We start from the raw sequence: 15,822 nt of genomic DNA on the forward strand, positions 1-15,822 counted from the left end.
ACAAAGTAAATAAAGAGACTTAGAGGAAACAGACAATGCAGGAGGGAGAGGAAAACTTAAAAAACAAAACAAAACTATAACTTGGGGCACCTGTGTGGGTCAGTCAGGTAAGTGCCTTCGGTTCAGATCATGATCCTTGGGGTCCTGGAATGGAGCCCTGAGTAGGGCTCCCTGCTCAGTGGGGAGTCTGCTTCTCCCTTTCCTTGTCCCTCTGCTCCTCCCTCCCCTCACGTGTGTGCAAGTGCTCTCTCTCTCTCTCAAATAAATAAATAAAATCTTTTAAAAACCCTTTTATTTTTGGTGAAATAAAAAATATAATTTATCTATGCAAGAAAAAAATGGGACGTCATAAAATGGAACATTCAGAGAATATAAAGAACACATTAAAAATATGATGGCAGAAATGAAATTAATAGAAGAATTAGTAAAGTTGAGAAGAATCTTTCTAGAAGCAAAATGGAAATATGAAGAAATGAAAATAATAGATCTAAGATAAGAAAATTTAGAGAAGCAAATCAGGAAGTCCAATATCTTTCTAGGAGTTCCAGGGCAGATAATAGAGGAAACAATTGGAGAAATGATACAAGAAGATATTAAAAACCAGAGTCTTCAGATTAAAAGGGTTTGTTGAATATATAGAATGATCAACAACAACAACAAAGACTTTCACCAAAGCACATTATTATGAAATTTCAGAAACCTAGAAATAAAAGTAAACAAAAACCACAAAATGGTCACACACAAAAACCTGGAAATTGGGAGGTGTGTGGGGGGTTGGGGTGACTGGATGACGGGCACTGAGGGGGGCACTTGACAGGATGAGCACTGGGTGTTATGCTATATATTGGCAAATCAAATTCCAATAAAAAATATACAACCCCCCCCCCCAAATTACAACATAATTAAACTTAACGGCAACACTGGAAGTTAGAAGACAATGGGAAATATCTTGAAAATTCAGATAGAAAATGACTCCCAACTTAGAATTTTATTTCCAAGCTATCTGTCAAAAGTGAAAATAGAATATAGATACATACAAAAATGCAAGTTCTCAAATTATTTTTACCCCTCTTGTGAGCTCTCAGTGTACTTACTAAGCCTTAAAGTACACATGAATCACCTGGGGAACTTGTTAAAATGTAGATTCTGATTCAAGATATCTGGGGTGGAGCCTGAGATTCATCATTTCTAACAAGTTCTTGGATGATGCCATAACTGCTGGTCCATAGACCATACTTTCGGAAATAGGTACTTTAAGAAATAAGGTCCAACCAAAATGAGAGAATAAACAAAGGAAGAGGAAGGAAGAGGATCCAACATAAAAGTAAATCAAAGGAGGGAAAATCCAGAAGCATGCTGAAGGTAAGTCCCAGGACATTACCTACAGGGCAACCAGTAAATTGGGACATCAAGGAAGTATCAAAGGGGAAGGAGGTTAAAGAGGAGAAAATAATGAACTTGATAAATCACCTGACATAGCAAGAGATTTATATTTCTAGTGAAGAGTTTGAAGACAAATTAGTGACAGTAACAGAAAATGAAGTGAAAATGTAAGGCAAATACTAACGCCAAGGAAAACTAAAAGTTAAGAATAAAAGAAATATAATCATATACTATATAGTTAGAATAATATAAACAATAAATAATAACCAAAAATTATAACAATACTGAGGAGTTGAAGGAGGGTAGGATAAAAGAACTAAACCCTCATCTTCCATAGGAGAAAGTCAACAAAAATCAAGAAATAACAGCATAAGTATGTTGTTTAGAAATATAGAGGTACTGGCATCTGGGTGGCTCAGTTGATTGAGTGTCTGCTTTCAGTTCAGGTCATGGTCTTGGGGTCCTGGGATCAAGCTCCAAGTCGAGGACCCTCCTAATTTCTCTCCCTCTGCTACTCTCCCTGCTTGTGTGTCCTCTCTCTCAAATAAATAAGTAAAATCTTTAAGAAAATAGAAATATAGAGGTAGATACCTAAAAAAACAACTAAAAGAATTCAAAGCAGCTGCTGCTGGGTGGGTTGGAGTGGAGCAGGGAATTAATGCTGTTTTCATTATAAGCTTTGTAAAACTATTTGATTTTTTTAAAAAAACTAAGTACATTAATAATTTATTTTTTTAAAGATTTTTATTTATTTATTCATGAGAGACACAGAGAGAGAAGCAAAGACACAGGCAGAGGGAGAAGCAGACTCCCTGCAGGGAGCCTGATGTGGGACTGGATCGAGGACTCCAGGATCACACCCCAGGGCCGAAGGTGGGCACTAAACCACTGAGCCACCCAGGGATCCCCACATTAATTTAAATAAAAATAAAGAAAATGATTTGAATGTTTTGTCACTAATGTTTTGTCATTAATAATAAATCACTTACAATACCTGTCACAATGCATTGCCATTCCTCAGGAGCAGGAAATATTTGGGGGTACATCAATAACAAGTTCCAGAGATGGTTCTGAACCCCCTGCCATCCAGGAGGACACTGGATAAGATAATACTATACCGTTCCTACTTTTTTCCAAAGGAGAGACTTTTCGCTCTTGGGTTTCCTATTTCAGCAAGCAGCAATGTCCACCCAGTTGCCCAATGGATCAGCCAAGGTTTTTTCAGTTGCAAGTATCAGTATCCAAATTCTGACTGATTTAAGCAGAGAAGCAACCCATGGTCCTGTGAAGCCCATGGGAAACCCTGGGAGAAGCCCTGTATCCAGTCCTACCTTCAACATTTATCATTGTGCAACTTGGACAAGATACTTAAAATACCTATAAAGTGGGGGTAATAAAAGTATTGTTGTGAATATGAAATGAGTTAAGATTTTAAAGTACTTTGAATGGTGCTTGATGTATAGCTAACACTTAGTAGATACAAGCTATTATAATTACAAACTATTGTCCAGGAATCACCTCAAGTCTGGAGGACAAATAAGAATATTCATCCTTGATACATTGTAGTGTAACAGCAGAACACCAAAGATAAAGGAAAGAAGTATTGAAAGCTTTCAAGAAAAAGAGACAAGTTCCCTACAAAAAAATGGACAATTAGGCTGGAGTGGGTTTCTCAACAACAGTAATAGAAGCCAGAAGATCATAAAATAACTTTAAAAGGCTGAGAGAAAAAAAATTGCCAAATTAGAATTTTAACACAGCCAAACTATTTTTTAGGATGGAATACTAAATGAAGAAGAATTTACCAGATCAACAACGACTCATCAAGCATGTCTAAAGAATCACTCCAGGAAGAAGGAAATAGAACAAAGGATGACATGCAAGAAATATTGATGGGAAAATAAGTTAGCAAGCATATGGTCAACTAAGATTGACTATACAAATAATAATCATGATGATGACTAATATGAGGAATAAATTAAAAAGAAGGAAATAAAACAGAGAGCAATGACAAGTAAAATAGAAGTTGTGATGGGGCTGAAGAATTCTGAGGATATGGTATTGTTCTGGAGGAGAGTGAAAAATCAACTTTAAACTTTGCTCATTTAAGTAAACAGGTTAAAATTTCAGGGTACTTTTTAAGAGCATAAAAGTAGAGCATACAAAGCCCAAAATAATGAAGAAGGGTGGGATAATCAAAAAGAATTCAGGAAGAAAAAAAAAAAAAACAGAAAAAGCAGAGCCAATATAACATACAAAATAAGATGGTAGTAATGAATCCAAATACCTCAATAATTGTAATAAATATTAATGGACTAAATGCATCAGTTTAAAAACATAAATTTACTTTTCCATCTGATTGAAGTTGATCACAATAAAACATTTTTAAATGGGAGATTGTCAGCCTAGAGTTTCTAAAAATACCTGTTTTCAAGGGTACACTAAAAACATAAGAACACAAAAAAGTTGAAAACAAGTCTAGAAAAAGCTGCACTAGGCAAACTCTGATCATAAGAAAATTGGTGTACACATAGATAAAAGATACTTTAATGCAAAAGTAATTAGGGCTAAAGAGAATTGCTATGTAAAGATAAAAGGAATAATTTACCCTAAAGATATGATAAGTTCAAAATACCCTAAAGATATGATAAGTTCGGGATCCCTGGGTGGCGCAGCGGTTTGGCACCTGCCTTTGGCCCAGGGCGTGATCCTGGAGACCCGGGATCGAATCCCACATCAGGCTCCCGGTGCATGGAGCCTGCTTCTCCCTCTGCCTATGTCTCTGCCTCTCTCTCTCTGTGTGACTATCATAAAAAAAAAAAAAAAATAAGATATGATAAGTTCAAAACTTGCATGTACCTAAGTAGCATGCCTTAAAATGTTCTAAGCAAAACTTGACAAAAACTACAACTGACAAATCCACAATCACGTCTTTCACTAATAGATAAATAAAAACATACAAAATATCAGTAAGAATGTAGAAGATTTGAATAACACAGTTAACAAAGTTGTCTACGGGACAAGATATAGATCCCCTACAGCCACAACATTTGGAGAGTACGCTTTCTTCTCAAGCACAATGGAAAATTTATAACCATTGATCATAAACAAGCCTTATGGTAAGTCTCAAAAATCTTAGAGGTAGCATAAAGATAACATCATTTCACCGAGATGTAAATAAACTAGAAATCAGTTACAAAAACATGCCTTCAAAAGATCTAGGATTTAAAAAATATGAAACACATTTCCACATGGGACGTAGAATAAACTTACTTTAAAAAAAAACAAACTTGGGATGTCTGAGTGGCTCAGCACTTGAGCGTCTGCCTTTGACTCAGGGCATGATCCCAGAGTCCCAGGGTTGAGTCCCACATCAGGCTTCCTGCATGGAGCCTGCTTCTCTTTCTATATCTCTGCCTCTCTCTCTCTGTGTCTCTCATGAATAAATAAAATAAAATCTTTTTTAAAAAATTAAAAAAAATTATTTTTGAGAACAGAAGAATTGTGAAGTACAGAGTGCTCACATACCATGTGCCCAGTTTCCCTGTTACCAACATCTTACATTACTGTGATACATTTATTACAATTAATTGATATTGATACATTATTATTAACAAAATCTTTTATTATAAATATTTTATTTATTTATTCATGAAAGACCCAGAGAGAGGCAGAGACATAGGCAGAGGGAGAAGCAGGCTCCTCACAGGGAGCTAGATGTGGGACTCGATCCTGGGACTCCAGGATCATACCCTGGGCCAAAGGCAGGTGCTCAACCACTGAGCCACCCAGGCATGCCTATTAACAAAATCTTTACTTTACTCCAATTTCCTTGGTTTTTACCTAATGGCTTTTTTCTGTTCCAAGATTCCACGTGGGATATGACATCACATTTAGTAAATCTTGTCTTTTTAGCCTCCCTCTGGGCTATGACAGCTTCTCTGACCTTCCCTTGTTGTGATGACCTGACAGTTTTGAGGAGTACTGGTCAGGTATTTTGTAGAATGTCCCTTGATTGAAATCTGTGTGATTTTTTTTCATGATTGGGGTTATGGCTTTTGGGGAGGAAGACCTCACTGGTAAGTGCCATTTTCTTCACATCACATCAGGGTACATACTATCAACATGCCCTTCCTTTGTTGCAGTTGACCTTGATCACCTGGCTGAGGTAACATTTGTCAATTTTCCCTACTGTAATTTATTTTATTCCTCCTTTTCATACTGTACTCTAGTCACTGAGTGTAGCCCATACTGAAGGGATTGGGAATTATGTTCTATTTCTTTCAGCAAGGAGTAGCCACATAAATCCTTTGAAAATCTTCTGTATAGGAAATTGGTCTGTCTCTTCTCTCTGATTGATTTATTCAATCATTTATTTATATCAGTATGACTCCGTGGATGTTTATGCTTTGGATTATAAATACTGAGCTATTTTGTTATTCAAATTTATGTGTATAAAGTATGTTATATATTTAGTATATTATATATGTATATATAAACCTGTGTGTATATAACATATCAAGCCATATATAGACCTATACCTATAATTATTCCTGTATCTATCAGTATTTGTATCAAGCTAAATGTGAGTTCATATTCATCGAGTCTCTAGTTCTTTTTTTTTTAAGATTTTATTTATTTATTTGAGAGAGAAAATGAGTGAGAGAACATGAGGAGGAGGAGAGGGCAGGGGCAGAGCAAAGGGAGAGGGAGAAGCAGACTCCCTACTGAGCAGGGAGCCCAGCCCTGGGTTTGATCCCCGGACCCTGGAATGACCTGAGCCAAAAGCAGACGCCACCCAGGCATCCCACTGAGTCTCTAGTTCTAATCCCGTCCTATGTGCTTCACTCTAGTCATCTAGAAGTTCTTTTTAAACAATAAACTAGTAATTAGGGCACCTGGGTGGCTCAGTCAGTTAAGCATTTGTCTTCGGCTCAGGTCATGATTTCAGAGCCCTGGCATCAAGCCACACACTGGGCTCCCTGTTCTGTGGGGAGCCTGCTTCTCCTTCTTTTTCTGCTCCTCCCCACCACTCATGCACATGCACACTCTCTCTCAAATAAGTAAATAAAAATAATTAATAAACAAATAATAAACTAATAATTGAAAATCTAACAACAAAAAAGAAACTTAAGACCCAGATTATTTTATGGCAGGTCTTATCAAGCAAGCACTCAAGAAATGGACACAATTTTATTTTTATTTATTTATTTGTTTTGGACACAACTTTATTTTTTTTTTTTTTTTTTTTTTTTTTTTTTTAAATTTTTTATTTATTTATGATAGTCACAGAGAGAGAGAGAGGCGCAGAGACACAGGCAGAGGGAAAACAGGCTCCATGCACCGGGAGCCCGATGTGGGACTCGATCCCGGGTCTCCAGGATCGCGCCCTGGGCCAAAGGCAGGCGCCAAACCGCTGCGCCACCCAGGGATCCCTGGACACAACTTTAAATGTGTATTTGAAAGGTATTAACAAAGACCTAAAAATTGGAAAAAATATACTATGTTTCTACACAGAAAGACTTCATATCTAAAGATGTTGATTCTTTCAAAAAACAATCTATACATTTAATGTCATTCCAAATGAAGGCCCAGAACAGTTTTCAGTGAAATTTGACAAGTTGAATCTAAAACTTATATAGAGGGTCCAAAAAACAATAGCAGCCAAGAAAAGTTTAAAGAGCAACAGAAAAGAGAGTTGTCTTACTATAAATTAATTAAAGCAGCTAAGTCTCAGTGCAGTAGACACATAGAAAAATATTAGCGGAATATGGAATCCAGAAACAACTCCACCCATATTGGCACTTATTAGATGGGAAAAGTAGCCGTGTAGATCAGAACAGAAAAGATAAACTAAATAGTGCTGGGAAAAACATAATTTAGGCCCTTTATTTTAAAAGCAGGGAGGTTATTTACAGCATCAGGATAAGGAAGGATTTCTTGATCAAGAAACTCAAACCACAAAGGAAAACAATTATATACACAATTACATTAAAAGATAAAACTTGGGGCACCTGAGTGGTTCAGTGGTTGAGCATCTGCCTTTGGCTCAGGTCGTGATCTCCATGTCCTGGGATCGAGTCCCTATCAGGCTCCCTGCAGGGAGCCTGTTTCTCCCTCTGCCTGTGTCTCTGTCTCTCTTTGTGTGTCTCTCATGAATAAATAAATAAATTTTAAAAATCAAAACAATAAAACTTCTTTTTAATAAAAGACACATAAAGTTGAGAAAATAAGCCACAGACTAGGGGAAGATATTTGCAATGTATTTAGCTTTAAAAGTATTAGATAAAAAATATTCATATGTTTATATACAAGTCAGACAGACAAAGCAAAACACTGAATAGAAAAATGGACAAATATATCCACAGGCATATCACAGAAGAGCAAACCAGAATACTGAGAAACACACAAAATACATTTAATCTCACTAGTATTCAGGGAAATGCAAATTAAATCCACAGAGAGATAGTATTTCATAAACATCACACTTGCAAAAAAATCAGAAACCTTATAAGATTTTTAAATGATGCAGTAAATTCAGCATTTTCCCCTTGGAAGTCATCCAAAAGCAACAGGATAAAATAATAACAGAAACACAAACCTCACCTTTGATGAGAGTAAAAGAGATTTATTTGGATCCCAAACTACAAAATGCTTGGAAAGACTCCCCAGAGCAATAATGATGGAGCAAGAGTCAGCAGGTAGAGATGCAGGGAGGTGGGCAAATGCTGAACTCGTGGACTGGGGAGGGGGTGGGATATGCTGACGGCGTGTACCAAGGTGCAGAACATGCCCTGAATTGCAAAGCCAGATTAAGGAGTGGCTGCATGGGTTTGAGGAAAGAACTTTCTTGGAATCAGTTTAGTTATGAGAAATGTAGGAGGTAGGGCTGACTGATAAATCCTGGAAACGAGCTCCTCAAACCAGAAGCTGAATATTTCTAAAGCTGAGCAGGCCAACAGCTGCCTCTCCTTAGGCCGAGTAATGGTGTCCAGATATTGGATGGCTGGAAACACAGGCTGATTGACAACTGGATGGGCCACACTACTCATCTGGTTGTTCAGTCCTTCTTCTCCAAGTGGTAGGCACTGTCATTAGCTCACAGATGCTCACCCTTTGAGCCTGCTCCCTTAAGTCCATCTACTTCCCTCCGAATTCTCTATCCATCCTCTCCCCTAGATCTCTCTGTTCCCCATCTTCCTTCTCCCCAGGCTTTGTGTCTTGCTCATTTCCACCGCCCTGTCCAGAGGCACCCAGCTGAGGGGTGAGTGAAGGCTGATACACAGCTCCTGCTCCAATCATCAAGTTGGTGTCCTGGCATGGGGCTGGTTGAGAATTAAAGAAGAGGCACATTTTGTATTTTATCCACCCAGAAGAGATGTTTCTGCATTTGCTAGCCCAGAAAGGGAACTGCTTTGTACTTTGCTTGTCCACAGGGGGTGTTTTATGCAATTCTTCACAAAGGCTCTGTGAGCCCTTGATAGGGGACAGAATGAGAGGGTCTCATCATAGCCTATAAACTCTTCATCATTTTAATCAAAAAAGCAAAATCCTGATTCACCAGAAATAGAAAGTGTAGCAGTCTGGGTCCAATCAAGAGTAGTTCAAAATGATATAAAAAATTGTTAGAATAACTACAAGATATAAAGGAACTTTGCACAGTCCCCTAGCACTGTTGGAGAAGTCAGGTTCAACCCACCGGATGCCAGAGAAGTTCGCTGGTTCGGCCAAGCCAGAGTTGAGTCTGGACTTGCTTGGCAAGCATTAGGCACAGCTCCAGAATTTAGAAGGGGGAGCAGGTGACCAGCAACTGGTGGCGTGAGTGTGAAGTAGGGGCTGGGTACCAGAGGGGCAAGGAGTGGGTGCACCCACTGCACCCTCAGAGGTTCTGATTTGCATACTGAGAGGGTTGTGGAAAGGTTACGGCCAGGCTGAGGCTGCAAGGTTGGAGACAGCAGTCATCTGGGCCCCTGGCCTGGGCCCCACCAGGTGTTCTCACACCCACGGTTGATCCTCAGCCTTGGAAAGAGTGGGAGAGTGTCTCCTCCAGTACTTTCTGCTCAGGAGCTTAACATCATGCTCCCCCTAAAGGAGAGATGCTTAGGGGAATCCCGTTGTCAATCACAGGGCATATACAGTGAAGGGGACGTTTGGAGCTGAGGGGCAGTAGTAAGCCAATAACTGACAAATCATCCAGAACCTTCCAGCACCGGCTGTCCCCTCAACACCGCCACTCCTTTAGTGTCAGGCCCCGCTTGAGAACCATCTTGTGATTCTCCTCTCTTTTGTCTCTACCCGATGTGTCACAAATTCACATATTCTATCCCTGTAGAAAGACTCTCAGACGTGTGTGCCCTCACAACGGCCATCGTCCAGCTCTGAGCTCTCCTTCCTCATTCCCCTTCTCCACGGCTCTGGAAGAGGCTTCCGAACCCCTGCTTTATATTTCATCCCTGTCCCACTGACGCACACCCTCCATGGGGACACGTAGGCCTTCAGCCTACCATTGAGCCCAAACCCTCCTGCCGACTGGCAGGGCCTCCACCCCCTGGCCCTTGCTGCTCCCTGGACAGCCACAGGACTCCCTCCTCTCCTCACACTCCCCCCCCCACCGCCCCTTTACCCTGGTGTTCCCTACCCTCCTCCCCACTGTCCCTTGTGACCAGATTGGGCCCCTTCCTTCCAGAAGTCTTCTTGCGCAGGATGCACCCACCTCTTCCCTTTCCCCTCACACATGCAGCCGGCACCAGGCAGGTCACCCCTCAGTGACCAGCTCTGCTCCGAGCCCCGAGTGTCTTCCCACAGAAACTGGTGAATGAGTTCTCAACTTCACGGGCTGAGTTCTGACCCCGATCCTAGGACTATGGCCACGGGGGTGGCTCCGGAGTAATTATCTGCGAGACGGGAGGGTTGCTCAGCTGTGCAGCAGACTGGGGAGAAAGGGCCTGCGTGGGTGACTACCAGCCTGCTGGGCCTTGGGGCCCGGACCGAGCAGGGGATCTGCCAGCTGGCTCCGGGCCTGGCCCAGGGTGGGCCCAGGGGCTACAGGGATGCCTTATGCAACGCTCAGGGGAGCCTGTAGCTGGGCACCTGACAGCGGCCAAGTCACAGTCCTCACCCAGGGGCCGGGGACCTGGGTATAACAGCAGCTGGTCGGTCAGTATGAGACACCCCTCCCCCCACACACATTGTCCCTGGGGCTCAGCCCAACCGGCTCTGGTGGCTCAAGGGCACACCCTTCAGCGCAGCATCTGGCTTTACTGAAAGCTCCCCGGGTACAAAGTCTCTCTCCACCCCTCTCTCTCTTTTAACCTGTGCCCTGCCTAATGTTCTCCACACTCACACCCAGAGCAGGGCAGGTGAAAAAGTAAGTGCTCAAAGATGTAAGGTGGTATGGAAGTTAATTGCTTGGGTTTGGGTATTATAAAAAAAAAAAAAAAAAAAAAAGGCCCTGAGTTCAAGACCTGGTAATATTCCTGGGTAAGTGACTAACTTCTTTGGGGCTCAGTTTCTACATCTGTAAAGTGGGAATAATCATACTACCTCCCCCATAGAAATGTTGTGAGGATAAAAGAAAATATAAAATATATATGTAAAATGTGTAGCACAAAATAAGCATTTGATAGAGGAGATATAGTCTTATAATTAAAAATAAGAGCTTGTAAAAGAAAAAAAAATAAGAGCTTGTGATAAGAATGGGGAAGGCTGACAGCAAACCCAAAACAAACGCAGAAGAGAAAGAAACGGGAAATGCTGAGGACCCAGTGGCAGCCGCGTGGATGTTCAAACCATTTTCAAGAGGACCTCCTGTGGGGGGTAGAAGCACCCGCTACCTTCTGGAACACCACTGTGTTCAGGCTAAGGCCACGCTTTCTCAGGGCTGCTCCCAGCCGCTGGTGGACTCGGTGGGTACTGGTGCTGGCCCATTCCTGTGGGATGGGACTCCTCTACTAGGCAGCTTTGGTACTGGGGCTCCCTATCCACCAGGCTGGAATTTTCTTAGAACTATGCTGCAGACTCAGGCTCTTTTTATCCAATCCTCCTTCCCCCTCTCATGTCCACACAGTATTATGCTGTGAAGGCTCTTCCCAATCCCTTTCCTTTTTAATTAACAGGTGTTTTCTTAATAAATCTCTTGCCCAATAAAGCAGCGGGTTCTCAGAGGACTGAACTAACCCAGGCCCCAACCCTAAAGCTGGGCTTCCTTGGAGGGAGGGCCTTCAAAGGAGAGGCTGTCCCAAATGCCCGCTGTGCACCACATCTTAACTCTCCAATCCACCTGTTTTATTTGTTCTTTCATCCGTGACTGCTTGCTGACTTTATAATTTTCTTCAAACAAGAAAATGTATAGAAAAATCATGTCTGTGACTTCATTTTTAAACTCCTTGCTCAGGTCACCACTGCATTTCAGTTGTATTATAGTCCAGTTCTTCTTATCAACATTAAAACCTATAGCAATCATTTCAACTCTATTCTGCAAATTGTATAAGAATAAAAGTTACAATTAACAATTTATTTTATACAACAGTGGAATTTTCTGTCATGAGTAATGTGCTTGAGTCCCTATAATCTATAGACATGTGATAGCAAAAGAAACAAACCAAAGCCAGGAAAACACTCATTTTTGCCTTGAATGTGTAAATGGGATTAATTTTGTCCTGTGCCTTATGTGGAAAAGACCCTCTTTGGTTTTCCCTTTTATTTTTTTATTTGTCTGTTTTAGTGGAAGCATGTGCAGGAGACATACATATCATCCAAGTGCCCTATGGTGTCACTAAAAAGGGACAGGACCCTTTAGAGGTACCTGTGAGGAGAGGGGAGCAGGACCTCTCCCTCCTCCAGATTCCTACCTTCTACTGCCAGCTCCCTGCAAGCCTTCGTCCTAAAATGGAGCCTGGACAGATAGGGCACAGGTTGGGGGGTGCTGGGGGAAAGAGACGAGAAGGTGATCTGTGAGTCCTGTGTAAATTTGTACATTGGAATATTTATGTTTGTGTACATATCTGGTGTGTGAGTGTATGATGAGCCAGTAAACCAGACTGTGTGGAAAAACAAAACCAAAACCACCTCTCCTGGGGTGAGGGCAGCCATGGCCATGTGATGACCATGAATGGTAAGAGGGAAGTGAGTGCCCTCAGGACATGCTGTGATGCCCCAGGCCCAGTGACATTCTGTGCTTGAGTGGCCTCTGGGGCCAGGCAATCCCTGACTCTTGCTGCTCCCACGCCCTGGGCTGACTCTCAGGCCTGTGCTTCAATCTGTCCTGCGCAGACACGAGAATCACTCCTGTGAATATTGTTTCATTGACCAATATTCTACACAGGCCGGAGGAAGACTTTATTGCCAGCTCCTCTCAAACCAGCTGCGGACGTAAGGGAGGGTTTTAGCCAGGATGCAGGTCCTGGGCATTGTGAGCAGCTGCAGAGGTGGCCCAGGCCTAGGACAACTGGGAATGCTAGCCCAGGGACATGCATGGCTTTGCTCAGTGTAGATTGGGTTAAACTTCCGAACCTTTGTATGGCAGAGTGTGGCCTTCAGGGTTTCTGGGGGCCTCCTTCTGCACTCACCCCCGACAGCCCATTGTGTCAGGGAGGCCTCAGGTCTGCAGCATGTGCTGTGGCCACACAGGTGACCAGTTGTCAACATCTTTCCCTTTGGACATCATATAGGAAAAAGAACAGTGTGAGGAGAATTGAAAATGTTTTCTTGGTTGCCCTGGACATTGACCTCAGTGGGGAGAGAAGGAGGTAAGGAACAAGTCACAGAAACCCCACTTAGTTGGTAAGAGGAGGCTTCCAGGTTGAGCATAGGCTGGGCTTTCTGTGTGAAACTGGAAATACTTGGGGACTGGTCCCCCCTGAGAATTCAAAGGAGCAATTGCTGTTTAATTTCCCTTTTTCCTGGAACAATAAAAGTCATCAGTTCTATGTTCCATCTTTATAATCATTCACTGACATCCACTCTCTACCTGTTTGCCCATTGCTTGCTACATTATACCCACTTGACAACATCCAGTCCTGGTGGAATCTGACCTTTGGACTACTTGCACTCACACAGCCAAATGTCTCACTTTAACTCCATGACCATGAGCCTCAAGTGGGTTCTTGTGCTGCCTACAAGCCTAGCCCATGTTCTAGTCCCTTCTCTCTCCCACTCAAACCATTTGATCATACTTTCTCCTCTATCCATAAGCCTCCAAAACCTCCTCCAAGCTTTCAGCCAATGACCTCAATCCCTATTTCATTGAGAAATAGAAGAAATTTAGAAAAAAACTTTCCTAAGCTCCCACCACCCACCATCTGTAGCCATGTGGTGTCCCAGCTTTCCCTTCCATAACTGGAGGCCAATCATCCATCTAGTAAGACCAATCACCTGCTTGTTTACTAGGTTCCATTCCCACTCCCCTACTCAAGGACACTGGTCCAGAAAGTTTCCATTCTCTTCTTGCATCATCAGTTTTTCTCCTGTTGGATAATACCCATCAGTGACTCTTTCATTGTCAAAACACACAGTAATCTTTCATTGTCAAAACAAAAACTCTCTTGCTGCTTGCATAGCTCATCCCTTTAGCTATTTCCTCATTTCTTTGTTTTTCTTGATAGCTTAGGTCCTCAAAAAATGTATCCATACTGTCACCAATCCCTCTCCTCCCATTCTTCCCTGAACCTGTCAGGTTTCTCTCCTAGTGTTCTGCCAAACTGCTTGGTGAGGCTCTGGTGAGCCCACGAAGCTGATCCAACAATGGGTCCTCACTCTCCCCGGCCTTTCAGCAGCATGTGATGCCATCAGTGATCCTCTCCCACTTCGAGTGTACTCTCCTCACTTCCTGGACCCCTCACTAACCCAGTATCTCTCCTACCTCACCTGCTGCTCCCCTTCAGTTACTACAGCTGTTTCTTGCCTTCCTGACATCTGCATATTGGAGTCCCCGTGGCTCTGCTCTTAAACTGCTTTTTTCCCCCTCTGTCTATATTCACTCACTTAACCATTCCTTTAGGTCTCTTGGTTTTGGTGATTTCCACACTTATGTCTCCAGACCAGAGAGGGCATGTCTACTTGCTAGTGGACCATGTTCTTTGTGAAACACCAGAACTTCAGGCTGATATAGGCTGTGGTGGCAAGCCCCTGGCCATATTGTCCCTCAAAGAAAGGAGATCTCTGACCGTGGGACCTCAAGCTACCTCTCATTCTTGATTTCTTGATTTCCCGAGGGTCAGCCTGACTCCACGAGCAAGCTTCTCTGGGAGTTTCAATTGGAAGCTGTTTGTCTAGACCCAGGTCAGGCCTAGATTCCAAAGTCAGGGCTCCAGAAGCCAGACACAGTCTGGGACTGGGGCAAGGAACCTCAGGGTAGTGGCCCTGGCCACATGCAGGCCAACATATGGGACACCAGAAGACTTGAGAAGGCAGCCAGTCTGCAGTAGTTCTTGCTCAGAAGAAGAAAGCACAGATCAGGAGAGAGGTCTACTAGGGCTTCTACTGAGAATGAAATTATCTGGTGCACGTGGGAGCCCCTTGCCAGCCCGATGAGGGCAGGGAAGGGAGCCTGTGTAAAGGTTATGGCCTCAGCTATTGATCCCAGCAGGTAATTCAAGGATATTATGACAGAGGAAGCCCAGGTGGTCCTTTGGGTCCGTAACCCCCAGTCCTTCCATCTGTGGCCCTCCTGTTCAGCACTGCCACCAACCCGGTACACCAGAGTAAATGGACAAGTCCATAGGGAGCCAGAGGAGAATGGCTGAGAGGGCCCCAAGCGCCCAGGCCCTCCCAGCCGCCTAGAAGGCTGAGGGGCTCCGTGTCTCCATTCTGGAATATTGGAGAATAGCAGCCAGCGGCTAGGAGGCCCTGCCCTGGCCTGCTGGCTCACCCTGCCTGACCTTCCAGCCCTGGCTCTGACTCTGCCCCAAGCCCATCTGACAGATACCTGTTCCCTGGGTGGTGGCTGCGATGTTCCCAGCTCAGCACGACAGGGATTTGTGAGACTGGAACTCCACCCTCTGGGTGGCTCCCATGCCAAGGGCTTTTTCCTCACATCTTGGAGGTCAACCAGCACCACCAAGAACCTCTAGTACCTCTAGTAGTACAACTACTAAAAAAAAAAGATTAAGTACATACATGTGCACACGGGGACACATGTAAGTGCAACACCTTCTCCCAGGCTGGGAGGAGGGAAGGAAATGAGGCAAATTCACAAGGAGCAAGTCCTGTGAAACATCGCCGATGTTTCCCCCCGGCCCAGGGGAGGGTTTGGACCAGAAGTTTAGTCACTCTGCCCAGCATAACCAGCCCCCCACTCCCCAGGAGAGTGGCAGCAACAAGCCCAGGTCTGAGCTAGACTGCTCATATGTACCTGGCAGTGTCTGGGGAGCTGTGAGGACCGAATCACTTAGGACTGGCCAAGAGGCCACTCCTGGCAGCTCAGAGCACTCAGCACCCTGT

The sequence above is a fragment of the Canis lupus genome, chromosome 32 (assembly GCF_048164855.1).
Source record: "Canis lupus baileyi chromosome 32, mCanLup2.hap1, whole genome shotgun sequence".
Taxonomy (NCBI): domain Eukaryota; kingdom Metazoa; phylum Chordata; class Mammalia; order Carnivora; family Canidae; genus Canis; species Canis lupus.